Below are 20331 nucleotides of genomic sequence, written 5' to 3' on the forward strand. Positions count from 1 at the left end.
TCACCATAGAGTGGTTTCTGGATGAGGTTATTTCTGCTTGCGAACACTACGACTCACGTAGGAATTTCCCAACTATGGGACGAATGTGACATTAGCTCCTCTTTTGACATGGAAACCACGAACCTCCCACTGCTCCCTGATACTGTCAGGACAAGTAGAAGGTGGCTAAATTGCCAGGTATTTGTGCTGAATGGTGTTCATGACCTTTAGGAAAGGAAGGAAAGGATCAGGAAACGTTATCTCATATATGGATTATTGCTTTTCTTTCTTGTTTCTTAAATTCTGTGTCTTTCGGCCACTCTAGGTTTGTTTTTTGTTTTTTTTTAATTTTTTTTTTTAATAGGGTAAGCTAAGTAGTAAAAGCCTAATAGATATTTAACAGTGTTGATAGAGAAATGGTTTGAAGAAAAGATCTTTTGTAGATATGCTTGAAAGCTTATCTTAAATCTGTTTCTCTAGTATGCATCCTTGTGCGGTACTCTTAATCAGATGACTCCCAGGTTAGGTATTGGTGAGGCTGGTAAATGTCAAAAGGGAAAAGGTACGCTGAAATCATGTTCCTGTATGGCCTTTGCATTGTATTGGATCAATTTGTGATATGAAGATCTGAATATCCCTGATGCCATTACTTACTAAATGGTAGATACACAATATTTATGTTTATCACTTTGGACTTGATAGAAGAACAAATATTACTCCTTTCCAATAGTGAAAAGATTCTAGACTCTGTTCCAGAATTCTCTCCAATTAGAGATAAAAATCTCTCCCCTTGTTCTTGCAAGAGAGAATTGTACATTTAATTTTTTATGGAAATTACTGCCTTCCTTAGGAAAGATTTTGAAAGAACTTGAAGATGTTCATAACTATATAAAGACTAGAACATAGCTAGCATACTATAAAGTTGTGCAAACAGTATTTGGGTAAAGAAGTAAAATCCAGATGTCAGCTGGGAGTCTCAGTTCCTTGAGGTCTACGTTGTATTGATTTGAATTTTCATTCTATGGTCTATAAAAGTTTAAATCCTTCCCTGAGATTTTTTTGAGCTTCCCAGGGAACTCAGGGAACTTATATTGTCATGGTTATCATGAGATTTTTGCTGATGTCTGTTTCCAAACCTAATCAGGTTTCAGTCTCTCTACTGCACCCTCCCTACCACCCCACCCCACCCCGCCACCAAGACAAAGACCTTACTAAAACATATAACACATGCACACAAAATTTCAATCACATTTTCGTGTACCAGATTTTACTGAAATTCTCACGGGATCACATTATATACTGTATAGTTCAATACTGCATTTTAGATATTTTTGTCCTTGAAAAAAAAAAATTTTTTTTTAACTTTGTTTTGTCGAGTCACTTCATGGTGGAGCCCTGTGTTCAAACTGGCATCTCTGGTCCCCGATTCTTCCATCTGTTCCCCTGAAATAGATATTATCTCAGAAGTCAAAGCAGTCCTTCCTAGCCTTTCTATATTCTCATGTGGTTTCTCAGTAGACTTCATGTTTGGTGTAGGGCTCAAGGATGGACTGCAGTTCCCATGGCAGCTGTGCAAGATTTTGACCATAACTCACCAGAAGGGTCTCCTCCCCTGGCTTCTCTCTCCTCTTTCTTTAACAGCTGCCGGCTCCAGAACCATCCATTTCTCTCCCAGTTTGTTGTGGACCAGTTTCACCCCCTTCCCTGAAGCTTTGGAAGCAGTGGATGCTCTGCTCTGAAGTTCTTTCATCTCCTGCCCCAATCGAAGATATTTCCTGTTTTCAGAGTGATTCTGGTGCCAGCTTCTTGGAAAGTACTGTTTATTTCACCCTTTTATACCAGCAGGAATGAGAAGTGTGATCATCATATGAAATGATATTAAAGCTATAAATAATACAATCCTAGGATTCGTTTTTACTATAACTACATGGGGAGCAAAAGTAATGAGATACAGGGACAGTAGAAAGGGGGAAAGTCCCCAGAAGGATGATTTCAGAAATAAAACCCTGGCAGAGTTAGGTAATTACAGAATAGATCTTTTAAGGAAGTGCTGAAAGAACTCTGTCTCTGTGACTGGTAAAAAAACAACTGGAAAAATAATTCGACATGCTTTTTAAAGCCAATCTGTGCTGGCTGAGGTGAGGGGGTCAGAAGTCTAATAAAACTTTTTGAGGTTTGTAACCTTGACTTTCAAGTCAATCCAGTCCTTGTGTAATGAGGAAGAGAAACACATATCAAACTGCACTCTCTTAATGTAAGAGAGGCAATATAGCAAAACATTTAAGAAGAGCACCTTTAGAAAAAGACACACTTGAATTCATTATTATTGTTATTGTTTTATTTTTTATATTTTACTTATTAAAAAAATTTTTTTAATGTTTATTTTTGAGAGAGAGACAGAGACAGAGCACAAGAGGGGAAGGGGCAGAGAGAGAGAGGGAGACACAGAATCTGAAACAGGCTCCAGGCTCTGAGCTGTCAGCACAGAGCCCCACGCGGGGTTCCAATTCATGAACTGTGAGATCATGACCTGAGCCGAAGTCAGAAGCTTAACCAACTGAGCCACCCAAGCTTCCTTTATTTATTTAAGATTTATTTTTGAGAGAGAGAGAGAACAAGTGGGGAAGGGCAGAGAGAGAGAGGGGGGACGGGGAACAGAAGATCGGAAACTGGCTCTGAGCCGTTGGCCCAGAGCCCAGTGTGGGGCTAAAACTCACAAACCGTGAGATCATGACCTGAGCTGAAGCTGGACACTCAACGGACTGAGACACCCAGGTGCCCCTCTTTAATTTCATTTAAATCCAAGTTAACATATAGCGTAATAATTTCAGGAGTAGAACCCAGTGATTCATCACTTACATGTAACACCCAGTGCTCATCCCAACAAGTGCCCTCCTAAATGCCCATTGCCCAGTTAGCCCATCCCCGCACCCAACACCCTTCCAGCAATCCTCAGCTTGTTCTCTGTATTTGAGAGTCTGTTTGCCTCCCCCCCTTTTTTTTTTATTATTATCGGGGCAGATGGAATATACCGTAGAACCAGAATGTGGGCATTGGAAAGACGGTCCACTTGCTCCTGTCATAACGATGAGCAAGCTGAGACCTGGAAACGTACAATTATTTCTCCAAATTCACATCTCTGGTTAGAGGCAAGGCCAAAGTTAGGACCCGTGACCCCTCGTACAGGGCAGCGCCCACCACGCCAGCAGGCAGGCTGTGCTTGGACGTGGCAGAGGCCAGCTGTGCTTGTGTGCTGTGCTGGGGATGTCTGGCCCACCGTGGCATCAGGAAGCCTGTGTGCTGACAAGGCCAGAGGCAAACAGCTGGAGTTGGAGGGTTCTGAGGAGTGACCATCAGAAGCTATTTCTCATCAATCCAGCTTTGTACCGCCTCTGCTGAGGACATTGTTATCACCGAGCAGCTGGGAAGTAACCCAAGATGAACAGTGGTCTGGAAAGACCTTTAATATCATTCCTGGGGAGGTGGGAGGGAATGTGGTCAAAGACAGGAACTGGATGCAGGTCTCTAGTGTCTTATAATTTTCAGTGCCTGCTGATACTAATAATTGGAGTTATTTCTAGCAGTGTGACATTTATCTGTATGTAGTTTTCTCCTGTCTATGGGGAGTTTTCGTGAGGGAGATGCCTGAAGAGGATTGATAAAATTTGATCAAATCTGAAATTGGCTGGCATCTCTTACCAGTTGAATGAGTCTCTGAATTGCAAAAAAAACACCGTTAGGTTAACATGGTGGATAAACTGAGAAAAATGTTTGCATGACATAGATCAAACAAAGGCTTAATATTCTTAATTTATAAAGAACTGCCACAAAAATAACCAAATAATAGACATCTAATAGAAAAGTGTGCCAAAAATATAAAAACAGGCAATTTACAAAGGGACTATAGTTGTTGTCAGTGTTAAGGCCCAACATTATTTCATGTATTACAAGAATTTTTTTTTTAAATGCCACCAAGTAAATTAGTATATAGTGCTGTCTTAGAGTTTTACTTTACAATTATTGTAAGATTTTCTTCTTTAGATAAAGATTTTAACCATACATCACTCCTTGGCAAACACGAAGAGAAAATATAAGCAAAATAAATTGGTTTAGCTGGTTATTTTCTAAAACTTCTTCACAGTGAGTGCAGCACTTCTGAATCACTTTTCAACTTAGAGCCTCAAGATCCTTGCTTTTTCACCCTGTTATCTGCACCGTCAAGAGCTTTGAGCATGTGGCATTGCATAAAAGAGGCCTCCACTTGGATTTTCTTCCAAGTCACTGACACTGTCTGTAAGATTCAGTGCTGCCACTTTCTTTTCTTTTTTGGAGACACACACACACACACACACACACACACACACATACACACCACACATGAGCGAGCAAGGGGGAGAGGGAGAGAGAGAATCTTAAGCTGGCTCCATGCCCAGAGTGGACTGGGCATGAGCCTCGATCTCATGACATTGACTGTGAGATCATGACCTGAGCCGAAATCCAGAGTCAAATGCTTAATGAACTGAGCCATCCAGGAGCCCCAATGCTGCCACGTTCCTAAAGACTTTTAAATGTTTTCAGATGATAGTCCACACTTCTAGACCTTCCTAAAATGTTCTCTAAGTAGTTTTCTGGCTGAAGTGCTATAGTGGTGTGACACAGGCAGTGTTAAGCAGGTCCCAAGAGCCACCTGACTGACAGCAGTGATTGTGACATGCCATAAATTATAAGGAGCATTCAGATTTCAAAGATGTTACAAGGTGAAAACAATGAATCTGTGAGACATGGAATTTGCTACTGTAGAAACAGACTGATATGGGCTTCACTTTTGTCTATGTGTAACCCCCAAAATCCTTTATAACGTGTGTACTTCCAACCTGGAAAACAGACCACCAGGAACTTACACTTGGGTCATTATTGTGAATGGACAGTTTTATAAAGACATTTATTGTTTTTAAAAGTCAAAATTTTGGAGTAGCCCAGATGTTCATAGATGGGGAGTGCAAAGTAAGATACGTCCCTTCAGCATACAGCCATTGTGCCCAGCCATTGTTCCAGAATGTGATGGTCCTCAGTGGGAACTGTATTTGCAGACCTGAAAAGATGTGGATGGTGTTCTAGGAGTGAGGATCAAGTTATAAGACAAAGCGTATAGTAAATTACTGGTAACTTATTTTTGTTTTGAAGTTTTAATACTACGTTTATCATTAGAACGAAAAAAAACAATGCTATTTTCTTTTTAATGCGTCCAAGCCATCAGTAGAAAGGGTTTCAGGTTTATTGCCTCACGTTTAGAGTAGGTTCCCACAGATTATGCAGTATATGGTATGCTGAATAAACGGACAGATCAAAGAGCACTCAGAAGCATAAGGAAGGGGCCATGTGGAACAGGTCAAGGAATAGAATGTTAAGTGTCTATTTGCTTAAGGATTTTGAATACCTGATCTGTCTGGAGCACTGTGATAGGTAGTGTGGGTTGAAGATTGTTTCACATTTTAACACTGTGCCTACAGTTAAGGAAAGTAAGGGAGATGCATAAACAAAATGCTGTGGCAGTTCCGGGAAGGGAAAAATGTATCTGAGCTCAGCAGAGATTTTCTGCCGGAAGTGGCATTTAAGTTAGAACAAGATTAGGAAAGTGTTGAGAATGTGTTGAACTGTATGAACAGTAAAGAGAAACCCACTGCAAGCCATACGCTTTTATTTTTTTTAAGTTTATTTTCAGAAAGGCAGAGACATCATAACTGGGGGAGGGGCAGAGAGAGGAGGATTGACACAAAATCCCAAGCAGGCTCCACGCTGTCAGCTGAGAGCCCCATGCAGGGCTCCATCTCACGAAACTGTGAGATCATGACCTGAGCCCAAACCAAGAGTCTGACGCTTAACTGACTGAGCGAGCCACCCAGGTGCCCTGAGCCACACGCTTTTAAAAATGTGTTATTCTGGGGTGCCTGGGTGGCTCAGTCGGTTAAGTGCCCAACTTCATCTCAGGTCATGCTCTCTCTGCTCATGGGTTCGAGCCCCGCATCGGGCTCTGTGCTGACAGCTCAGAGCCTGCAGCCTACTTCAGATTCTGTGTCTCCCTCTCTCTCTGACCCTCCCCTGCTCATGCTCTGTCTCTGTCTCTCTCTCTCTCTCTCTCTCTCAAAAATAAACATTAAAAAAATAATTAAAAGATAAAAATTAACGTGTTATTCTTTTTAAAAATAAACTACTTAGTAAAGTGTATGTAACATGCATGTATAAAAGTGCCCAAATCATAAATGCACTACTTGATGGGTTTTCAAAAAGTGATCACACCCAGATTAAGAAACCAAACCCTAACACCATGCTCCTTGTCCTCCCTTCTTTCCAGGTACTAATCTTCTCCAGGGTAACCACTATCCCTACTTCACACTCCATAGTGTTTTTTGAACCTTATATGAACAGAATTATACAGAAGGTACCCTTTTCTCTCTAGCATCTTTCACTCAACATTGTGTTTGTGGCTTTTACCCACATTTGTTGCTAGTGTGAATAATTCCAAACTGTGGTTGTAGACTTCACCCCTAAAGGCATAAAGGTGTGTTACTCCTATTTGTAATTTCACTATGTATTATATTGGCTCAGAGTTGGCACAAAATAAAGGTAACACTATGGATGAACTCTATGGATGATGAACTCTATGGATGGGTGGCTAAAAGAAATTAATTTTCTGAGCTGTAAACACAAGCAAAGGCACTCAGGCCCCAGTTATCAGTACCTGGAGTGTTCCTGGCACTGAACTAGGCTCTGCCTCTGCTAAGATGCACACAAAACAAGATCCCTTGTTCGGTGGAACTCGCTTTCTATTTAGGGAGAAGTAAAAGATTCCCAAGCAACACAGTTCTGCAGATTGCGGTCTGGTTTGGCAAATGATGCTTTTATATTCAGGCTGCTGTCTCTGATAAAGCCGCATGAAGAGAGTCTAATTGCATCACATTTTCCAATAGCTGAGGACACGGTTGCATTTAAATGAAGTCCAAGAGATTTCTAGACCCGGGAAGAGCCTTAGAGAGCATTAAGTCCCACATAAAGTTCTTCTCACCCTGGTTATTGGCCATTGTTCATCAAACAAAGGAATTTTGAAGTCACCTAGGGATAAAAGAAATACAACACTGATGAATCTTAAAGTTTCTTGGAATTTCAGCCAAGCATTCAGGGTGCTTTCTCCACTTGGCTGATCAGGACTTCAGGATCTCTCGTCTGTGTAAAGGAATATGAAGTCGTAAATCACCATGCTACCTCGTCCGGAATAAAAATAAAAGGATTATCTGATTCCAATAAACTTAAAACTTAAATGCCATTTTTCCTGAAGTGAACAAATAAAGTCAGAGAAGACTTTAAAGTATCATTAAATGTGGTATCTTTGTTTTTAAACTTATTACATAGCTTTTTGCAGCTTAGAAAAAGTTATTACATAGCTTTTTGTAGCTGTACAAATCTCATGTTTATCCTTTCGAGGTATTTTTACTACGTAGCAGAAAAGAATCTTCCTAAAAGTATTATTCATTGGTTCAGAAGCCAAAAGCTATCTTTAGTGGGCTTTTTTCTTTAAGTAGAGTATGAATACACTTTACTCCTTGTGTTACCCAAACACCAGAAATAGAAGCACTTTGAGTAAGAAGTAAACATAGCTGAACTGGCTCCTCTACCCTCCCCTATCAACTGCTGTTAACTGTTAAATGCACATCTGCACAAAACTTTTAGTTGCAAAATATATCATGTATGCGTAAGAGTGAATTAACATGTATGTAAAGAATGGTAAATAACTTCAAATAAAACATACTCCCACCACTCAGTATACTAACTAGATTCTTTATAATTGGCACTTTAGAAGCCGCTGGGTGCCCCTCCGGGATTGCATGCCTTTCTCCTGACCAGGGCAACCACTAACTGAAGTTCTTAATTAATTCCTTTGCTTTGTTTAATTCTTACATATGCATCCCTAAAAATAAATGCACACACATTTTTGTTTTACTTGTTTCAGACACTGTATAAAAATGTGTATATGTATATATCAACTTGAAATTTACGTACAAATTTTATACAAGTTTGGTAAACAAGTTAATATTATTTTTAAGAGAGAGGAACCACATGAGTGGGGAAGGGGCAGAGAGAGAGAGAGGGGGATAGATCCGAAGTGGGCTCTGTGCTGACAGAGGAGAGTTAGATGCTGGGCTTGAACTCACGAACCGTGAGATCATGACCTGGGCTAAAGACAGACTCTTAACCGATTGAGCCACCCAGGCACCCCAAAGAAGTTAATTTTATACAAATGGAATCCTTTTGTATCTGATTTTTCCCTTAGAATTATGTGTAGGAGATTCATCCATCTTAAATTATATAGGATATTGTATTACCTCAGTATGCCACAATTTGTCAATTTTATCATTTCATTTTTGATAGACATTTTGGGGTGTGTCTTTTTTCTTCTCTTAAGGCTTTTGTTCCATATGAGAGAAGCATCTGGGTAAGGAGTGGATTTTGTGCTTTTTAGGGAGAAGTACCTGATCCCTTCTTCCATGTCAGTACCAAGGAGGGGCCCTCTCAGCCTCCTTCCTGGAGAGGACTCAATGGAGGCTCATGGACAAGAATTTACTACTGACTGCAAACCTCTCTGAGTTTGGGGCCCCCAGCTATTCCAGACTGACATGTCGGCCTATTCTTGGCCTCCAAAAATTTCTTAAAATCGTAGCTGATGTCGTCTTAGCCTCCTCTTACCCACCCGGTGAGCCTGTGCACCCCCCTCCTTGTGCCCCCCGCATCCTTAGGGAGGCTGTCCCTCATTGGAATCCGCATTCTCCTCAGGTGCCCTGGTGCCCTCGGCTCTCTCTCAAGAAAAGTTAAAGTTCTGTGGTTTCTTCTGTTCTTTTTCTCACTGTTAAGTGGGAGCAGCACTCTTTCCAGCTTCCTAAGCCTTATGCAGAAGCCCACTTTCTAGTGTTTTAGTTCTATAGACTCTTTTTTTTTTTTTTTTATACAGCATATGTTATCTAGATAGTGAAAAAACCTATCTAGTGTTTACCTGGATTTTCACAGGTATTTACCGATGCTTGACTCATTATTTCTTCTTGCATCGTCTCAGACTTTTTGGGGTCATTTTGCATCTTCCTAAGGTACATCCTTTTCAAGTTTTCTTACTGAGAGCCTGTGAACAATGTCTTTATTTCCTCTCCACAGATAATTTTGTTGTCTTTTCCAGGAGCTGCAAAATGCAGCCTCTTGGGCCAAATCGTGTATGAGGGCAGTCTTTGTATAGCCCCATGCCAAGCATGGCTTTTGCATTTTTACAGTGTTAGTTAGAAAAAGACTATGGGACAAAGACCTGGGCCTGCAAAATCTAAAATATTTATTATTTTCCCTTTACAGAAAGTTTGCCAACTTCTGGTCATATTCTGTATTGATAGTGACTTTCTCCTAGCATTTAGAAAAAAAATTTTTTTTTAATTTTTTTTTTAATGTTTATTTATTTTTGAGACAGAGACAGAGCATGAACGGGGGAGGGGCAGAGAGAGAGGGAGACACAGAATCGGAAGCAGGCTCCAGGCTCTGAGCCATCAGCCCAGAGCCCGATGCGGGGCTCAAACTCACAGACCGCGAGATTGTGACCTGAGTTGAAGTCAGATGTTTAACCGACTGAGCCACCCAGGCGCCCCTAGAAAAAAATTTTTAAGGTTATTTATTTATTTTGAGAGAGCAAGAGAGGGTGAAAGAGAAGGAGAAGCAAAGAGAGGGAGATAGAGAATCCCAAGCAGGCTCCATGCTGTCGGCACAGAGCCCAACGCAGGGCTTGAACTCATGAACCCTGAGATCGTGACCTGAGCCGGGATCAAGAGTCAGACGCTTAACCAACTGAGCCACTCAGACACCCTTTCTCCTAGCACTTCAAAGATAATATTCCATTGTCTTCTATTTGTTGCTACTGAGAAATCATCTAATAGTTATTAGTCACTATTTTATGGTATATTGTCTTTTCTCTCTAGCTGCTTTCAGTATCTTCATTGTGTATTTGGTGTTCTTCAGTTTCACCGTGACATGTCTAGGCATGACCGTCATTATCTAGGAAATCCTTAGTTATGAGTAAAACCTTGCCTCTCCACACATCTATGTGCTTCTGACGCTGCACATAAGTGAATGTCAAATGTTTTTATTTGATCTTATTTTTATTATATCTGTGAACCTCTTTTTACATTTTCTCTTCTCTGCATTCTATGTGATACTTCAGCTTTGTCTCCCCTCTCACCAATGGTCTGTCTCTTCAGCTGTGTCTATAATCGTCTGCTGAACCTGAGCTTGGACTTCCTGTTATATTTTTCATTTTGGCAAGTGTGCTTCCAGTTCTTGTTCAGATCTGCTCTGTGTTTATAGTCTCTCAATCTTTCATCACATTTTCAATCTTTTATTCCCTTAAAAATAATAAACCCATTTTATATTCTGTTAACACCTGCCAGCTTTGCACATCTGCTTCGGTATCTTCGTTTCTGTCTCACTCATGGAGGCTTGTGTTTTCATTTGTATATTGACTTTATGAGTTTGAGTTCGTTAGAGCTTTGTTCATGAGAATCTTTTGGAACCTGTTTGTAGAATTCTTCTGAGAGGCTCTGGATTTGCTTCTGCTGACAGCCTCAATGCACTAACCCAAAGCCACTTTAAAATAATTTGGAGGGTGAGGTGTTTGTTGTCATAGGTCACCCAGGAGGGTAAATTCAGGCCCTACCTGTATAGAGTGTGTTTAGGGGGGATAATTATCCAAGGGGAAATAGTTTTTTTCCTTTTCATACTGAGATCCAAGGCTCAAACAAGACCATCCTACAGGGAAGGTTTTTTGCTTCTTTTCTAGTCCATCCATTTTAGGGCTGCCCTTCAGGGGTTCCACCTTTGCATAGGAGTCTCCCTTTTTGTTCTCTCATCCTACTAAGCCCCAGGATTTGTGTCTTTTTCCTTCATAAACACTAGCTCAAGGCCACAGGAGCAGAGGTGCCCTCAGGGCAGTGGACCTTCACTGCTGGTTTACCTGTGTGGAATCATGCCTTTTTATTTCTGACCTGACTTTTTCACCAACTCATTTCTTTTACAAGAGATATTTTATTTTCTTTATTTTGTTTATGTTTTGTTTATTTTTGAGAGAGAGAGAGCGCGCGCAAGCAGGGGAGGGGCAGAGAGACAGGGAGACATAGGATCTGAAGCAGGCTTCAGGCTCTGAGCTGTCAGCACAGAGCCTGAACCCACAAACCGCGAGATCATGACCTCAGCTGAAGTCAGATGCTTAACCTGCTGAGCTACCCAGGCGCCCCCAAGAGATACTTTAAATAATGCATCCAATATTTTGAGATGTTTTGCACTAGAATGAGTTTCTTTCCCACATAGTACAGGAATGGATAAGCCAGTCCTTTTTCTACTTATCTGTGTATAATAATGTGCTTATATTGTTCTCCAAAAGAAAAAAAAAAATCATTGACCCTTTAAAAGTACAATATGGCACACCAGGATGCAGATGGAATTTGGAATTGGTAAATGCTGCCTTGTCACTCACTTTATACCCTCCAGGGCCCAAATTTCTGGTCTGAAAAATGGAAATGTAATCTCTGTGTGACCTGCCTCGTGATATATTATAAGAAAAAGAAAAAGATAATCTGTCTCTTTGAATGTGATGATAAATCATTGAGTAGTCCAGAAATGTACTATTGGCATGGCATTATTTTTAATGATGCCAAGAATACCTGATATGGAGGGCTCTAAAGAAAAAAGTGATGAATACAGATTTCCTTAGGAGGTCCTATTTGTTTCCTTTTTTTGATGTTAACGAAATATATATATTTAGCAAGGCTTTATCACGCTAGCCTGAAGTTAAGTCAGTCTACCTACTGAGATGGGAGTCGGGTATCTTGGCCGTGAATACTGTAGTGTGTGTATATGTTTTTGTGTTAGCACAATCAGCAGAAGCCTTGGTGGTGATTCGTTTTTGGCAGGTCTGAATCACTGGCTTGTATTTGTCGTTCCTTTGTATGCTGGTAGCGTGATCCATATGAATTAGTGGTCTGTCTTAAAGGACAGCTGAGGAATTGGATATAGTATTTGTTTCTGTGTAGGAGCATCACAGAAGTGTCAGTGTTGAAGGACCTGAAGGTCATCTAGTTTATCTGATTCCTACACCTGCCCCAGTTCAGTACTTGAAATACCCCCTGCTGTATCTGCCCAGTGGCTAATTTAGGTTTAATTTCCTCCAGGGAAAGGAAGCCACCATATCGTATTTGGAGACAGCAAAGTCTACTTTAAACTTTTGTTTCCCTTTTGCATTCACTGGTTGTTTCTTTCCACTCCTGTCCTGGGACTTTATCAATAAGGCTGGCTAAGCCACCCCCACGTGTGCACACATCTCAAGACAAATGTCATGTTGCCATTCGATCTTTTTCCTAACCTGAGGGAAAATCTCAAGTTTCTGCAATTCCCTAAACAACTTATTTTTAAGTTCTCAGGTTCTATTTAGCTTAAAATGCATCACACGTGGACTTAGTTCTTGGAACACATTTGCACTTTTAATCCTCATGTCCATTGTAATGGGGGGTGGGTCTTATGATTACCCCCATTTTATAGATGGGGAACCCATCTAAAAAGAGGCCACGGACGTTGCTCAAGGCCATGTTCCCGGGAAGGAGTGGAGCTGGGATTCTGACCCTGCTCTCACTGGCTCTAGAAGCCAGACCTCCAGTACCCTCACTGATCCTTTTTGCTCTTTCTCCTTAATGTTAGTGCCCAGGAAAACACACCGTTTCAGGTGTGGACTCACCTAAGTTAGATAGAGTGGGACTGCTCTCTCCTGTCATCTGAGATGTTGCCTGAAAACAAGCACCTGACACACTTCCCAGGAGGGTATGGCATTTTTTTTTTTGTTGTTGCATGTGTAGTCTTCTTTAAAAATTTTGAATGAATAACCTATGTTTAGGAAAAGTGGAGATGCCACGTTGCAGTCCACATTCCCAGCTTCTCTGGGGAAAAATTTCAAAATCTGGTGACCCCGGGCCCTTACTCTTAAAAACCGACCATCACCGGGAGCTGAGCAGTGGGCATGTGTTTGTCTGCCTGTTCATTTTCTCTTCCTGACCTGCTTCCTTCACTTACAGACCCTGTTGTCATGTAAAGGCATGAACCCAGCATCAAAGTATTCTGTTTTTATGTATGTAACTTAAGAACATACTGGCTCTTTGGGTTGATGTATAACTGTTGTCTTATACTGGGGTCATGAGCCTCTAAAATTGCTTTCTAAGTATGCCACTAAGACCTGCTTTCCTATCCTATCTTTATGTGATTGGTTTCCTGCATCAATAAATGTAGAGGTAATTTTTTCCATTTGTCCCATTAAATTTTATTGAATTAGATCAAGCCTTTTTCTTTTTTGCTAGTTAAGATTTGATGCCTTTTTATACCCTGATTGAGTTATCCATCAGATTTGCTATTAGTCTTTTAAGAATAGATGCAGCTGAAAGTAACAGAAAAGCAAAAATAACATGGGCTTAAACTAGGCAGAAGCTTCCCTCTCACAGGAATGAAGTGTGAACTTGTACTATCCGAGGTTACTCTAGCACCTTCATGATCCTTAGGGACCTATGCTTCTCTTAATATTATAGCTTTACCATCTTCAGCACATATTCTGGGACGGTCCAGGCTGCCCACTTGGAAGTCACATGTTAACACTGTCACTCACACTTAGGTCAGCATCAACCTTCAAAACGGGCTGGGATATGCTGGCTTTATTCACAGTGGCCATGCGTGCAGCTGAAGAACAGAGTCTATTATAGGAAGATAATTGGGGACAACCAGCAGCCTTGTCTCCTAGCTATTTGTTCCCTATAAATTTGATTACAGTTGCATCCATGTATCTATATAAGTTATTGCTTAGAAACATTAAGACAGGGCATTGGACAGAAAACTCTGTGATATGATGCTGTACATTTACCTTCAGGTGTATACACAACTGTATGTAGTAAGTATCTCAAGATTAGGGAAAGGCAAGCTAGGTTATATCTATTGCTGGTGTATGGGCCACTCTTAGTGGTCTCTCCACCTTCATATGTGATTACCCTTCATATGCCCCTATTGTGCATTCGGGGGGACATCTTCCCAATAGGCGTTGTGCTGGTAAATGAGATCAGAGATACAGGGAGTTATTAGGAAGTTAAATGGTCCCCCTGATCAGTTTTTTCTTGCCATAAACCATAAGTTTTCAGCTAGTTTTCTTTTCCTCTTATAGCTGTTTGTTCCCACTTTCTTTATGCATGTCCCTGCCTCCATTTGGCTGAGAATCCAAAATTCCTCTTCCCTGTTCTGTCAACAACATGCACCAGGCCCTTAACTAAGGTTAAAGACTCTCACAGCCATGGTCCCTGGGCCTGTATGTTTTGCCTGTTTTAGATTCTATGGTAGCTGTGATCGGACTGGAAACAATTGTCCAATTTCATATATTCCTAGACGCAGAGCTCACCAAATCCCCTGATGGCAAAGCTCATTAACTGCTATCCTCGCCCTCCAGTCCTTCAGCTTTATTTGTCCTGGAGGGTTCTGGGATCCAACCCAGGCAGCAAGACAAATAACAGCTAGTTCTTCTTTCTTTGCATTCCTGAGTGCCTCCAGGCTGCAGAACACCTCACTGGACCTTGCCTTTCTAGAGAACAGTCTCCAAAGACTGGATCAGCAAGAGAATTCAACTAAGTGCACATAGAGACTTTATTAGCAATAATGTAAAATACTAGGATCTGTGATCTGGTTTCCTCCCTTTTATCTCAGACAATTATGAAACATGTTGTTGGAAGGTTTTTTTTTTTTTTTTCCCTAGAAGATGAAAAAATTGATTTTGGACATGTAAGCATGTTTTACTGGTGACCAGTGTAAAAGCCTAGTGAGGATGTGTATTTCATATTCTCTTCTCCCATCCTCTCTCTCTCACCCTCTCGCCCTCTTCCCTCCCCTTTTCTCTGCCTGTGTGTGTGTGTGTGTGTGTGTGTGTGTGTGTGTGTAATAGAAAAGCAAAGTGTTTTAGCACCTTATATTTCTAAGGAGATGATATAGCAATTCTTGATTTCCATAGAGCTGCCAAAATTCACAGATAACCAATATGGAACAAAGGAAGTAGTTGAATTTCCTATTTAGTTGTTTTATTTTATGTCACTTTTTATTTATTATTTTTTAAGTTTATTTATTATTTATTTGAGAGAAAGTGAGAGCAGGGGAGGGGCAGAGAGTGAGGGAGAGTGGGAGAATCCCAAGCAGGCTCTGCGTGTAGCACACAGAGCCCAACACAGGACTTGAACTCATGAAACTGCAAGATCATGACCGGAGCCAAAATCAAGAGTCGGACGCTAAATTGACCGAGGCACCTGGGTGCCCCTTTTTATTTCACTTTTTAAATTTTTTTTTTAAGTTTTTTTACTTTGAGAGAAAGAGTGAGCAAGCGAGCAGGGGAGAGGGAAGAGAGAGAAGGAGACAGAGGATCTGAAGTGGACTCAGCAGAGACCCTATGCAGGGCTTGAACTCACAAACCTCCAGATCGTGACTTGAGCCAAAGTTGGACGTTTAACCAACTGAGCCACCCAGGTGCCCCTTTATTTCACTTTTTAATTTTTTTAATGTTTATTTATTTTTTGAGAGAGAGAGAGTGAGCAGGGGAGGGCAGGGAGAGAGACACCGAATCTGAAGCAGGCACGAGGCTCTGAGGTGTCTTCACAAAGCCCAATGCGGGGCTTGAACTCAGGAACCATGAGATCATGACCTGAGCCAAAGTTGGACACTCAACTGACTGAGCCAACCAGGCATCCCTATTTCACTTCTTTTTAAATTGTTTTTTATTTAAAAAAAGTTTTTTTTTTTTTAATGTTTATTCATTTTTGAGAGACAGAACAGCGTGTGAGCTGGTGAGGGGCAGAGAAAGAGGGAGACACAGAATCCAAAACATGCTCCAGCCTCTGAGCTGTTAGCACAGAGCCCAGCTCTGGGCTCTAACTCACCACGAGGTCATGACCTGAGCTGAAGTCGATGCTTAACCGAGCCCCCCCAGGCGCCCCTATTTCACTTTTTAAATGCAACTCCTCTTAAGCAAATCTCTCAAGTTTTATCAGTAATTATAAGGCAAGAAAGAGTATTAGTTCAAGTTGTCAGAGTGACATTCTAATATTAACGATACAAACAGTTCAAATTCTTTCAAGCCCAGCTTCTCTTTCAAGTTGGCTTTAAGTCTCTTTAAATTGTGATCATTCTGATAACCTGATGGCTTTTGTCTGTTCCTCCCTTTTCCTCTCCTGGAAGGAAAAGCAGGAACCAGGAGGCTGGATTGTTCAGATGAGTTTCAGGGCAGTGTGTGTATGCCAGTGGGACAGATCACTATGTGTCAGCCACTATGGATATTAACATATTTGATCTTTCCATCCATGTAAAGTGGTTTTTGATATCGCAGGGTATATGAGAGTAAATGGAGCCTCAGAAAGTTTAAGTCATTTGCCCACAGTTACCAGCTAGTAAGGGGCAGAGGTGCTATGCAGACCTGCTCCCCTGGGCTCCAGAGCCCAGCCTCCTTCACTGAACACTGCTCCCGTGGGAAGGGGCGCTGGCCACTGCTTCTGGGATCTACTAGAGGAAGCCTTCGGTGACCAGCCTGAGGAATTCAGAATTAATTCTATGGGCGTCTACTTTTTCCTCTTGATAAAAAAACTATCTGTGAAGCAATTGTCATGAAAGATGTAACTGCTGGCATCACAGAGATGTCCGTGCTGCCCAACTAGTAAGTATTGGATGAGGAGCTCTTTCTCAAGTGAGGGTGGCTGACCTACAAAAAAAAAAAAAAAAAAAAAAAAAAGTTAAGCGAGGGATATATATGGAAGAAAAAATAGCACATTGTGCTTTTTAAAAAAAGATACATTTAAAAGCTTGGCTGATTTTTTAAAAAATTAAGAGCAGGGACTATAAAACATCATTTATTAGCTACTGCACAACCAAAATTTCAAAGCAGAAGTGTTTTCATAGCATTGAAGTAGAAAGAGATGGGGGGGGAGAGAAAGGGAGATGGAAAGAAATAAAAGTTTTAAGGTAGAAATAGATAATTAGCCCCTTGGAGTGGGGTGGAGGGAGTAGATAAATAGGGAGAGGAAAAGGTAGATGTAAAAAGAAGGGGCAGTAGAAAAAAATATGCAACATAGAGGAAAGAGAGAGTAAAGGGGAAGTTTTCCGAAGTGCACATTGTTTGTGATGCCCTGTTCATTCACTTGGGCTGTTGTCTTTCTTATTGTAACAAAGACCTATCCGGGGTGCCTGGGTGGCTCAATTGGTTAAGCATCTGACTCTTGATTTCAGCCCAGGTCATGATCTCATGGTTTGTGGGATCAAGCCCCACATCAGGCTCTGTGCTAGGCATGGAGCCTGCTTGAAATTCTCTCTTTTCCTCTCCCTCTGCCCCTCCCCTGCTTACTCACACGCACGTGCCTTCTCTCCCTCTCTCAAAACGAGGACCTATTTATTTTTTTAAATTTCTTAATTTTTTAATTAATTTTTGAGAGAGAGACAGAGTGCAAGCGGGGATGGGCAGAGAGAGAGGGAGACACAGAATCTGAAGCAGGCTCCAGGCTCTGAGCTGTCAGCACAGAGCCTGATGCGGGGCTCGAACCCATGAACCATGAATCATGACCTGCAGTGAAGTTGGACACTCAACCAATGAGCCACCCAGGCGCCCCAGAGACCTGTTTATTTTATTTGAAATACATAGTAGTTGTTTATTTCTGCACTGCAGGATGGAGAACAGTGTCAGCTGTGGCCACCTACTGTATGGATTTCTCTTCAGTATCTGCAGGAGTTATTTTGTGTTTTAGTGGGATGTCAAAAACAGTGCACTGATATTAAGTAGGTACTATTAACTAGGCACTATAAACTGTACACATCTGATTTGGCAGTTTATATGAGTATATCCCTTTACTTACTAAACTGATAAGTATATATGTATATAGTTCATCTGTAGTACTAATTAATGTCAATATACTGCTTTTGCACATACACACACACACACACACTAACTAAAAGCAAGCTGGCCTTAATGATAGTAATGTTGAATAAAATAATAACTAAGGCAAAAATATGGATAGGGATGAAGAGAAAGTAAAGAGAAATAGTATTTATTACTTACAGGAACAATCTACTAAGAAGATATTATAGTCATTAATTTGTCCTATATATATAATTTGTGCTACACTATACATTCTAAATAAGATTCTAAACGGACACCCTGAGGGGCACCTGTGTGGCTCAGTTGGTTAAGTGTCCGACTTTGGCTTAGGTCATGATCTTGCAATTCGTGAGTTTGAGCCCCGCATCAGGCTGTGTGCTGACTGCTCAGAGAGCCTGCTTCAGATCATCTGTCTGTCTGTCTCTCTCCCTCCCCTGCTGGTTCTCTCTCTCTCTCAGAATAAATAAATAAACTTTAAAAATTTTGGAATTATGGTTGTCCCTGTTTTTTGTTATTTTGAGTTTTTGTTGTCACTGTGCTTTAAGTCAGGAATAAGAAGTCCGTTTTGTGCTGGTTGCATTTTACAGCATCAGTGTCTCCTGCCACATAATGGATTTCACATCACTATGAATTGTAATTTAGTGTGTAATCTTTTATGCAAGCTACTTTGCAAACACCTGGCACTTAGTGCTTCATAAGTCTTTGTTGAATGAATGCATACATGAATGCATGAGTGAATGAATGAAAATTGGGAGAGTCATGCTAGACAGGTTTCTCCCTTACCTTAACTTTAGTGGGCATGCTGTAGAATAGGAGAAAGGGAGAAGTAAAATCCTGAGAGATTCTTATGTAAAGGGCTTCATCTATAAGCTGAGGGGTTTGCATCCAGTGACCCAAACGATGCTTCTAGATCTAAGTCTCTGGTTCTAGTTTATGTCCCTGGGTTTATTGACTATTTCTAGCAGGCATTGGTCTGTTGTTCCCCTCAGATTTACAGTTTTTAGTTTTGTTGTCATTGTTTGCCTTGCTGAGAGAAGTTAAAATGGCCAATGCTGTTAGAACCCAAGCCTCTCCTTAAGAACCCTGAGTCATACTCCCTCATGCCCAGTACATATCCCATTTCTCCACTTTGCAGAGGCTCCATTCCAGGTATCCCTTTGTGTACTTCAAATTTTCTCTGTTCTTTGAAGAGGTATTATCTATGCAGCTCTACACAGATAACTTCCATAATTCCTTTTTTGTGTCAATTAAATTTACATACCTAAAATAAAGTTTAAACACAGTTGAAGAATTTACTAAAAGTATTTTATCAAAAACTATGGATCATTTCTTACTGTAAGTATTTTCACTGGTCATTTAAATTTCGTGGTGATCATGAGGATATCCCACTATGATCTTAGCCATTTTAAGATAATTTTTCATACCTGGCCTCCACAAAGTCTGCTTGGTAGGGGGTGAGGTTTCTAGGAAAATATGAAAGAAGTATTTGGATCAGGGAGTATATTAGCTCAGGCTGCTATAACCATACCATTATAACCATAATACCAGAGGCTTGTGGTTTAAACAACAGAAATTTATTTCTTGCAGTTCTGGAGGCTGGAAAGTTCAAGATCAAAGTGCTGGCAAGGTAGGTTTCACTTGAATCCTCATCTCCTGGTTGTAGACAGTGGCCTTCTTGCTGTGTCCTCACATGGTGGGGTGTGGGGGTATGATCTGGTGTCTCTTCCTTTTTTTTTTTTTTTAATAAAGATACCAACAGTACAGATTAGAGCTCCACCGTTAATGACCTCATTTTAACCTTCATCACTTCCTTATTGGCCCTGTCTCAAACACCGTCACACTGGGAGTTAGAGCTTCACATACGAATTTTCGGGGGACACGATAAGCCTGACGCAGAGAGGAAGTGAAAAGGAGGAAGAAAGAGAGGAGTATCATGGGCAAAGGATTACATGATGAAGGAAAGGAGGACAGTGCAGAAAGGGAGGCGAGGGGGGGGGACGATAAGGGGCGGCTGAATCGAGGTAGTCGAGGAAGTGGACAATGAGGCAAATGACTGGGAGTGAAGAGGGACACGGTTTGAGTAGATTCTTCTTTGATCCTTCTTCTTAAGCCCGGCAGACACAGATGCCCTGGAAATCTTGACTGTGTGGCCCTCTTTTGTTTCTGTTTCTCTTGCTTTTCATAGAACAATTCTGGTGTGTACTTTAAACTGTCCCCTGGACGCAGATGATGTATAGGCCGTAATCTGTCTTTTCACTTAGGTTTTAGCCCTTTATTTCAAGCCGCCTGAAGAGACTGTCCTACATCAGGACATCTGGTCTTCAGGCAGGCTCTTGCATGTGTCTTGCATCAGG

The 20331-nt window shown here is 41.1% G+C and overlaps 1 protein-coding gene across 1 annotated transcript in view; it reads left to right on the top strand.

Moving 5' to 3' along the window:
* The window catches only part of RNF150 (ring finger protein 150), a 251657-nt gene that overhangs the window by 24611 nt on the left and 206715 nt on the right, over nucleotides 1-20331 (top strand). The gene's annotated exons all lie outside the window — the stretch shown is intronic.

This window comes from Panthera leo, chromosome B1, assembly GCF_018350215.1.
Source record: "Panthera leo isolate Ple1 chromosome B1, P.leo_Ple1_pat1.1, whole genome shotgun sequence".
Classification (NCBI taxonomy): Eukaryota; Metazoa; Chordata; class Mammalia; order Carnivora; family Felidae; genus Panthera; species Panthera leo.